The sequence below is a fragment of the Erigeron canadensis genome, chromosome 6 (assembly GCF_010389155.1).
Source record: "Erigeron canadensis isolate Cc75 chromosome 6, C_canadensis_v1, whole genome shotgun sequence".
NCBI classification, from domain to species: Eukaryota; Viridiplantae; Streptophyta; class Magnoliopsida; order Asterales; family Asteraceae; genus Erigeron; species Erigeron canadensis.
The window spans coordinates 790,262-800,666 of NC_057766.1; positions in this window are offsets into that span (position 1 = coordinate 790,262).

Here is a 10,405-nt window from a genome sequence, read left to right on the forward strand (position 1 = left end):
GTTTCCAAATCGACATAACTAAAAGGTTGATTGCATTATATAGCTACTATAATGGAGACAACCAAAACTTATATAAAAAATTTTCGGTAAGGATCCTAATAACAAACAACTTACGATAAGAAAAAAAAAAAGATACATGACCCATAAAAGTCAGGAAAGCTTAATGCCTTAATCTTCTTGTTTCTATTTGCTAGCCAAAGAAAATAGCATGAAAAACCTAGTTGAGGACTCCGCCGAATTCTTGAAATTACGTGATTCCTGAATTTCCAAAGAGACCCAACACCAAACGACACATTTTATCGCCTCATTCACCTCATTTTATCGTATCATGAATCACAATGTCTAAAATTTCTGTTGTACAATGACAAAGTACATTTTATCATAACTCATAGAGAAATTCTATAACTAACTATTGACATCGATCAAGTTGCTATTTTTGGAAAGACATAAATTAAGGCTAGCTACGTCTTTTCAACGACGAATCTACTACTCGTATAATCTTAATCTTAATCTTAATATATACTATAAGAGAGTTGAACTAGTAACTTATTAACCAATCAAATCATTCAAATAAAAATTTCTAATAATGATTATCCAAATATATTATTATATTAGTATTTATATTATATTGTAGAAAAAGTCTCATTAATTTACAATTTTTTGTTTTTCATCAACTTACACTTTTTAGCCCTGAATACTTAATTTATATTTATTTTTAACTATTAACTTGTGAATTTTTTTAAAATTTATAATCATTTAATTAGTTAAAAAAAATTTCAATATATTAAATATTGTCTACAAAAAATTATTTCAATAGCTAATGACTTATTAACAAACATTATATTAGATTTTTATGAATTATAAATATTAATATTTAGTTTAATATTTAATATAAACACAACTTGAACTCTAAATACATATCGATCCAAAACATAATAACAAATGATGATATACAACATCCTTATCCTAAACACAATAGGAATCACAAAACATAAGACGGTCACAGAACAAAACACGATTTACAACACAGACTTACTTGAATACTAAATCGAAGTCAATATGAACTCTATTCAAGATTCATTATATCTCTCAAATCAAAAAGGTAAATAAGTTTCCTTTTTTTTTGTATATTAGGTTTGCGTATTAATGTTTAAAGTTACAATTGTCACTCAAATCAAGAAACCTAATTGTTATCAAAGAGTATGAAAACAATCTTAATTGTTATCTAATTATCACAGGACAGGTGATTGAAAATAAACTTATGCGTGTTATGGGTCCGCATCATGATCACGTACATATACTTGAATGTCGAATACATGATCAAAAGTATGTTTATATCTTAATTATTAATTATCTTTCATAATAATATCACATTATGAGTACAACTGGTTTCAAAAAGTTATATAATAGAGAAATTATTATAACATGTGCATTGTGCAATGAATACGACAAACAATTTCATCAATATGTCTGAGCTAATAATGACAGTGACGAACATATAATTATTGTACTACAACTTGCAAAGTGTAACACTTAAAACCATATATCTTCAAAATTATAAGCTTTTATGACTTAAATGTATAATAATCTAATATTGATAATATCGTAAACCCCGTATCCAATGTTGAACACGAGTCTAAAATCTAGTTATAAACGATACGGAATAGTTCTAAATTAACTCATGCTAATAATTGAATTTTTTACTTCGCCCCAAAAGGCAATAGACTCCATCAAATCAGCTAATTCTAAATTGGCAAAATTATGGGTATGTTTGGTTGGTGCCTTGGTGGTGTTTGGATCGAGGAAATGAGTTTCATAGTTTGTTTGATGATTTTAAACCAAGAAGAGGAATGAAACCTTTAAATCATAACGGAAAATTTTGAATAAGTGATGTCATTTTGTTGATTAATATAAAAAGTAGACACTAATTACTTACTTTAGCTATTTGAGTTTTTAGCTTATCCGAGAAAAAGTTTTCAAAATGTTTTTTTCGCCATGTACTCTTCTCCCTTTCCACCCTTTTTAACCACATGATCGAGTCACTTTTTCAACGCTTTCTCACAACATGCATTTGGCATATATGTTTTTTCTAAAATATATGTGTGGTTAATAATCCGTAATACATACAACTTAAATTTTGGAACAAATTGCATTTTTGGTCCCTGTGTTATCACACGAATTGCAAGTTTCATACAAACTTTTGCAAAGTGGCGTTTGTCGTCTTTATGGTATCATACCAGTTGCATTCTTGGCCCAAAACTGACGGATCGTTTATTTTTCTCCGTTAGTATGGCCATGTGCCACACATGTGACTATGTGAGGGTAATTATGTCATTTTCATTCAAATAATATTATCTAGATCATCAAATCCAAATTTGTAGTAGAACAACCTAGATCTATCATCTCTCTCACTTCTCAATTTAACAAATTTATTTCCCATACATAAATCGAAAACATAAACTCTTGTATCTATATAAATCTATTATCATAAAAAAAATAAAAAATAAAAAGCCAAACAAACTTACTTTTGTTATACAGATCTTAACAAAAACATGTCATCATCCAACACCTTCCAAATATTATACTCTAATTTTGTAGATCTAGAACTCAATATTCCTCACCCCTTTATCTCTCTCTATACACACACACACACAAAAATAATAATAATAAACTCTTCTATCTATATAAATCTATTATCATAAAAAAAATATAAAAAAAAAGAAAGAACCCAAACAAACTTACTTTTGTTATACAGATCTTAACAAAAACATGTCATCATCCAACACCTTCCAAATATTATACTCTGATTTTGTAGATCTAGAACTCAATATTCCTCACCTCTCTCTCTCTCTCTCTCTCTATATATATATATATATATATATATCTAACATATATAATAAAAGAGCATTCTAAATTCTAACATGAAAAAGCAAGAACCCTTAGATTAGTTCAATGTTGATCTAACCATTGATTTTTTTTGATGATGTCATTGCCCAAATATAGTTAAATTATGTTAAACCCTTTAGTTAAATCACACATTAAAAAAAATAATGCTATTATGTATGACTTTTTCAAATTTTGAATTGGTCCTATAAATCATCTAGGCAAATTAATTACAAATTGACTACTTTGATTTTTTTTTAAAAACATTCAAATAGAATATATTATCAAATTATTTTCTGCAAGTTAAATATATTAAGTTTAATTTTAAACAAGACATGTTAAGATTTAATGATATTGTTTTAACAATGTTTTATATCAAAATTTATTATCTACCAATAAATTTGTACAATATCGTAATGTAACAAACATAGATTAGAATTTGAAGAATGATCATATTTTAATTATACTATTAAAGTAACTATTTTTTATAATTATAAATTGTAAGAATTATTTTCCATATATAATAATGATCATATTTTAATTTATTAAGTTAAAGTTAAACATAAAATTTTCTTAAAAAAATATATGACAATATCATTTTCATCTAATGACTATAATTAAAATTTGAATTTTATGAAAAGGTTCAGACTTTTCCAATTGTGAATTAAGGTTTATCCTTTATTAAAGATTTATAAACATATATAAATGTCAATGTCAAGCTATATAATATTAATATTTTGTTAGTTATATATGTTCATCCGCGTAATACGCGGGAAAGTAATCTAGTATATATATACACACACAAAAAAAATAAATTAAAAAATATATATATATACACACATATATATGCATACATAACAGATAGTGATAGTTCTGGGTGGTGATAGCGTATAGGCAACGGTGGCGGGTGGTATACACAAGATCTGGAAATCCCTTACTTCACAGTCGTCGGAGCACCACAACCACCGGACTTCATAGCTGCCACCACCTTTTCTTCACAAATCTGAAGAAAACAAAAGGAGCCAAGAGATGCAATAGGAGACTAGGGTTCTTGGAAGGCTCGAATCAATGGAAAACAAAAACAACAAATTTTTTATTTTCGAGCTGAATTTTCAGGGGTTTTGATACCCGAACTCCAGACCTTTAAGGAAGAAAACTATCGTTGGATCTGAGTGTATACGTGTCATGAGACTTCAGTTAAAATTTCATTACGATCCGAGGGTTCATTCTCCGAAAAATTGCCAATCTTTGCAACTGATTTCAACAAGCATGATTTTTCACCCATTTTCCTTTTTTTTTTTTTTTTTCTCTTTTGGAAATTCTCCAGTTTTATTAAAATGATTATAATGGTCTTTGCTATGGTAAGTTTGATTTGAATAGATATAGAAAAGATTGGATGTATATGTTATATATATGTAAATGGATTAAAGATTGCAACTAGGGATATGACATAACTTAAAGTAGATGTTGGTTATTTTTTGTTTGGTTGAAGTAAAAGAAGTAAGGAATGGGTTGACATTATTACCCCTCACATATATGGCACATGGTAACACTAAAGGAGAGAAATAAACAGTCCGTCGGTTTTGGGCCAAGAATGCAACTGATGTGATACCACAGGGACGACGAACGCCACTTGCACTGTATTGTTAAGTTTTTTTAAGAAGGGGGAGGAAAGGACTTAGAAGGAAAAAAATAATAAAGGCATTGTTAAGCTTTAAAATGATATGGAAAGGAAATGAAAGGAGAGGTGAAGTGGGGGAAATAGTAGTTATTTTTGCTTTAAAAGTTTTCTTTTCATATTGAGGTGATTAAGAAGGAAAACTTCTTTTCACTCTTCTTTCCTTTTCATTCTTTAGTTAACTAAAGAATACAGTGTTGGCACAAGTTTGTATGAAACTTGCAATTGGTGTGATAATACAGGGATCAAAAATGCAATTCGTTCAAAATTTTGCTTCAATAGAAGTATATATGAGTACAAAAATTGAATACTAAAAAGTTAAATGTTCAAAAAAGAAAAAGACTACAAGTTTCACGGCATATTATTGTCTTATAATAATTGATCTGCTTTCCAAAGTACGTCTTTGATATTCTGTTCGCTTTTTCGGATCTCCTTCAGTAATCCTTTGCACGAGCGCTATACTTTCTTTTTGACATTGGTTCGTTCTCTCCACACCTTGAAAGTTTTTAGTCTTTTTAGATCATCCCAAACTTAATTTCAATTTACATTCGTTAGTCCTAAAATGGTGCTTAAGGATTTAATGAGTTAAATTTATAATAATTATTGTTGATGACGTACGTGTATAAGAAGTTTCACAAGTTTATAAATTCAAATCGTATCATCATTAATCTATATATAGAAGCAATCACCTGACATCAAAGAAAAAATATGATTCAAGAAACATCAAGCGTTGTTGAAAGGGAACTAACGTTGGTGTTTACTAATACTCGTTGATCGATGATGAAGATATATACAAATAATTTGAAGTGTTACGATTTCGAAATCTTGATTGTTGACGATCAACATATATCATCTAAAGAAGTTGTGTTTGTATGCAAGTATCTTGGCATATATATATAATTATTTAATACATCTACCAATATACTAAAACAGGATTGAAAATTTTATTGATCGACACTTCGTTTATTATTTACATGACATGTGTCCTTTTTTAAATTTCTAATTTTAAGTTACCTTATTACTATCAAATATTAATAGGTAATTATTAATATTTAATATAATTTCATATCTCTATATATATCTTTAAGTATTTTAATAATACTCATAACGAATTGACATAGTAATTCGAAAATTCGGAGGTATACTTTCCAACTTTCATGCATGTTTTTATTTTTATATTCTCAATCTTAATCTTAATCTTAATATATACTATAAGACAATTGAACTAATGACTTATTAACCAATTAAATCGCTCAATTTCATCAAATTGACTCTCGTTTATGTCATCTTTTAGATTAACTATAAATTAAAAATCCTAATAATCATTATCTAAATACATTATTATATTAGTATTTATATTCATCTGTAAAAAAATTCTCATTAATTTACACTTTTTTGTATTTCATCCATAATATACATTTTTTTAACCCTAACTACTTAGTTTATATTTATATTTAGCCATCAACTTGAGGGAATTTTTTAAAAACATTTCAAAAAAGTATTTATATTTAATTTTTTAAAGTTACAATTGTCACTCAATCAAGAATCCTAATTGTTATAAAAAAATATGAAAACAATGCTAATTGTTATCTAATTATCATAGGACGGTGATTGAAAATAAACATATTCATGTTATGTGCCGCATCATGATCAAACAAATATACTTGAATGTCAAGTATAAGATCACAATTATGTTTATAATTTAATTCTTAATTATCTTTTATAACAATATCACATTATGAATATAATTGGTTTCAAAAAGTTATATAATAGAGAAATTATTGTAGCATGTGCCTTGTGGAATGACTACGACAAACAATTTCATCAATATATATCAGCTAATAATGAGAGTGACGAACTTGTGGTTATTGTACTACAACTTGCAAAGTATAACACCTAGAACCATATATCTTCAAAATTATAAGCTTTTATGAATTATATGTATAAAAATCTAATATTGATAATATCGTAAACCCGTGTCCAGTGTGGGACACGGGTCTAAAAACTAGTAGTTAACTATAAGACAAAAAGATGTTATTAATTTTTTGTAGTTATGTATGTTTCTATTTTATTAATTATGTACTTATGTACATCTTGTTATATTTTATATATTCTCAGTGAATTATAAGACAAACAGGTGTCATTAACTTTTTATAATATAAGTAAATACAAATAAGCCTATAATTAATCAAAAGTGTAACAATTAAAAGAGTTGTTACCATTTACTAAAAAGAAATATCAGTTAATCTAACAAAAAAAAAAAGATTACAAAACTTAAAAACAAATGCACCCATATATGTTTTAGTATCATGATTTTAAGGTCATAAAATTCATTATTAACAAAATAATTAACATCATATTACTATTAACACTTTTATGATCCATGTATTGTATATTAGTTTTCATCAAGAAAATATGCATTAAATAAATTATGTTTAAAGTTAAACTTTTTAAAAATATCCATATAGTATATAAATTAATAAATCCGTATATTGTATGAGTATTAGTACTAGTAAGGGCTATGTAATGTAACAATAAAAAAATTATCAGTTGATTAACTCTATTTATTGTTTAGAACAAACTATATCATTCTAAAAAGAACAATACTGATCAATACACTTCAAAGTTGTTCCGCTAACAGACTTTTGTACGAAATGCGTAATTGTGTCGAGACATACAACTATGGCACATGTATTTTGTTATCAAAATTAACAAAAACTAAAATATTTATTGTCAATTGACGAAACCACCCTCGCCTTACAAACAAAACATGGAAAATATATATCCAAGGCCATAAAGGTAAATCCATACAAACTTAACGCGAATCCCAAGAAGCATAGATATGATTTGGGGGCAAATTAACAAAAGACTCGTACGTTAACGAAACAAACGACACAGCGAAGGTTTGAAATTTTTTCATTTGGCTCGAACCCACCCCCACGTCTGACAGCACGTCTCTTAACCGACACGGCCATACCAACTGTTGTCACTGAACTGTGCCTAGCTCGTACCGACGCTACACGTTGGGAAAAAGCATTTGTGCCAATATCGTTACTGTATTTGTACCAATCTAAATTCCCAAATTTCTGAATAAACAATTAAAAGAGTTGATAAGAACCTCTGTTGCATGCCAGCTACCAATTAATATAAATATTAAAATATATTCGTGTAAGTCTAATATGTCATCAAGTATTTGGCCTTGTCAACCATATACTTATAAATTCGATTGAGTATTATGTATGTGGATGTCACAATTGAGTACGTATAAATACCTTTAACTATCATTTATCTACGTTCTTTTATACCAACACTACTCCAGAGTAGATGTTCACGATTTTTTTTTTTTTCTTGATGGTAAACGATAAATTGTGGAGAGTACTAACTCCATTTAAAGTTTTTAACATATAAAGATGGGGCCACTATCGAGTTAACAAGATTGTCTTATCTATATTATATTATAAAAGAAAATGTTAAAAGAAGCCCTTAGAACTTTACTTAACATACATAAAAAAAGTTGTACGTTTCCATATTAAAAGTCTACCCTCTTATTTTTATGGTAAGTGTACAACTACTTAATGCAGCTTAACGAAAGCCCTTAGGGCTTCGTTTAGCAAAACCCTATAAAAAAAAGGGAAATGTTAAATGCAGCCTTAAGGGTTGTATTTAATGTGCATAAAAAACTTGTACTTTCCATATTAAAAGTCCAATCCTTAAATTTTATGCTAAATGTACAAATAATTTATGCACCTTAAAAAGTTGTATTTAGCAAACCCTAACTAAAAAGAATAACTCCTTATTTATGTAAATGTTAAAATTTGTGTAATATTTATACATAGTAGCTAATAGTACCCCTTAAAATGTTTTTATCTGCATAATCCATTAAACATTAATAATTAAATTACAATATCAATCATTTATCTCTTAAAATATCTACATTAGTTCTTTACATCAATTATTTTTACATCAATAACTTATACCACTCGACACTTCCTCCGCCATTAACAATCGTACCCACCACCATACCATCGCCGCAACAACTACCACCGCATTGCATAGGTAATGTGCTAGTCTACCACAAAAAAATATTTACTGAGTTACCAGTTTAAGCAGTACTCAAAAAGTATGCATTGCATTGTGATTTGTGATTGTGATATGATTCGGAGATCTGATGTGAGGTTGAATAAGTCATGCGAGGCTACCAAATTTACTTGCGGTTGACTACGCAAATACGCAATATAAATAAATATTGAAGGCCATTAAATTGACTTCCATTTTTAACTTCTACTTAATTATTGAAAAAAGGTGTTGGTATTTAATTGGATGATATGACGATTTCATTCTTGTGATGACTCGTTCGTTATGATTAATTTTCATAAACACATAAAATAAAATAATAATTATATATTTGTACGTATTTATGTATATAAGTTTGTGATACAATTTTGTTATAAATATATCAAAATTAAACACCAATGATATAATTTTGATTCGTTTAAATGTATTGATAATTGGATATCACATAATAACAATATCTTTTTTAAACACCAATAATATAATTGTCTGTGTATTCGTATAGAACTAAAAACAAGTATCACATACGATTCAAATACTCATTGCACATTAACGTCACATAATTATTATTTTTTTTCACATAATTTGCCCTTATAATACCGCCATTATCTCTAAATGCTAAACATATCACTACTGTTAAATTATCGCCACATATTTTTATTTATTTAAACACAATATTAAATCAAATAACATTACATTAATTTAAAATATCTATTAAAACTAAATAATACATATTACGTCAATATTAGAAACATAAAAATTAAACTAAACCTAAATCAAAAACATTAAAACTAAATTAAAAGTTTAGTATTTTTCAAGCTATTCAAATTAAAAATAAAAAATAAATTAACAAGATTCCAAATACATCCTTTAGTAACAGTATTCATGTATTCCAATGACGTCACAACATCGTAAATTTGTAACAAATTTTATCGGTCGTCCTACATTCGTCTTTAAATATAAATTTGAACTATTGCATTTTTGGTCCCTGTGTTATCACACTTTTTGCAGGTTTGGTCCAAACTTTTCATTTGTTGCATTTTTGGTCCCAAAAGTATGCATTTTTCGCAAGAATGGTCCAATTTAACGATTCCGTTAGTTATCAACCGTTAATTTGATCATGTGCACCTCATGTGAAGGGCAATATCAACTTTCTTGTTTCTATTTAATGTATATATATATATATGAGAAAATGGAGTATGTGGTTGTTAGACATCCAAGCTTGAGTGTAGAACTCCTCACATACTAATTTTTTAATATATCTATAAATGTTTGGCCCCCCATGCTTACCACCGATAGTCCTCCCTTACACCACCAAGAGCACATAACCACCACCACTTGGAACCCTAGCCGCCACCATATCGGACTATTGGATTTCTGGCAAGAGAAAGAAGAAGAAGAGTCAAATTGTTGGGTTTATAGCAAGAGGAAAAACCACCCACCACCACCACCTTTTCTGAATTTATCTGTACAACAACCTTGGAAACATTCACTTCCATCCGGTCCATCTTTTCTTTTATAAAATATGTATAATAGATGAAGATCTAAAAAATAAGAAAAAAATATGGAAATTTGTGTGTGTCTGTGTTTATAGATCTGTGGGTGTGTGTGTTTGTGGATCCGTGTATATATGGAAATTTGATGTGAGTCGAAGGTGTGAGTCCCTCGATAGCTACAAATCGCTCTCGAGATCGTCTATTATTATGTCGTGAGTGCGGAATCCTCACGAGATAACTAGTTTGATTAGTTAACGTGTATATCGCTAATTATCAA